The 879-nt window shown below is 46.6% G+C and overlaps 1 protein-coding gene across 1 annotated transcript in view; it reads left to right on the top strand.

The window, feature by feature from the left end:
* The window catches only part of LOC119594730, a 72,817-nt gene that overhangs the window by 15,300 nt on the left and 56,638 nt on the right, over positions 1-879 (top strand). The window lies entirely within an intron of this gene.

Raw genomic sequence — 879 nt, 5'->3', positions numbered from 1 at the left:
GAATCTCCACAAAAGAGCTTCCCTGTCTTCTTCTTTTGGTGTCAAGGCGGATAATGACGGCCTTTTTGGTGTCTTTAACAAAGATAGCTAAACGTCCTTTTGGGCGTGATGCATTGATGTGATATCTGTTATTTTGCATTTCATACAAATCTTCGATATCAGTGGAGAGCTTTGTCTCACTCAGACATATGAAATCAAAATGGAATTGCAGAGGAGCAACAATGATGCTGATAATTTCTTCAACATTTTCTGGCATACTACTGATGTTAAAAAATGGTAAGACTTCCCTTGCTGTTATATCCTACAAGACCACTCTCAGGATACGCATAATCACATTTGGGATTTTGAAAGTGTAATTTTTTTTTCTAAGAAGTTATCAGGCCTGTTGCATCCTGTATGCTCTCATTCTGCAGAAATGGTTCTACAGAAAACCCGTTCAACACATGCGTTGGCAACATATGCATGCAGATAAAATGGTGTGACATTCAATATCATTTACATTTTGAAACGGAAATGTAGCATTGCCTGACATTTTGATTGCATGATCACACATTTAATTCCTTTGCCTTCCCGCCTAGGCTAGAGGTTTGAGTCCTTTTTGCGTCGAGCGTTTCGGTCCGCTGCCGGTCTGGCCACGAATTCTGTCTGCTGGCGTCGGCACCTTCCCGCTCCGGCACGGAAGGCGCTGTAGGGTCATCTCCGGCAGAAGCACGAGCGGTGACGTCGTGATCCGCGGCAGAAGTGATATAGCCCGAGGCATGGCAGCAGGAGGATCGGCGCTGAGGACGGGGATGCGAGTTTCTGCGAGCCTCTGCCCCTCTCGGTGTGTTGCGATCCCGGTCGCGAGTTTGCGAGAGCTCAAGTGAGGTAACCTGCCGC

The sequence above is a fragment of the Penaeus monodon genome, chromosome 34 (genome assembly GCF_015228065.2).
Source record: "Penaeus monodon isolate SGIC_2016 chromosome 34, NSTDA_Pmon_1, whole genome shotgun sequence".
NCBI classification, from domain to species: Eukaryota; Metazoa; Arthropoda; class Malacostraca; order Decapoda; family Penaeidae; genus Penaeus; species Penaeus monodon.
This window is presented reverse-complemented; position numbering and strand designations above follow the sequence as displayed.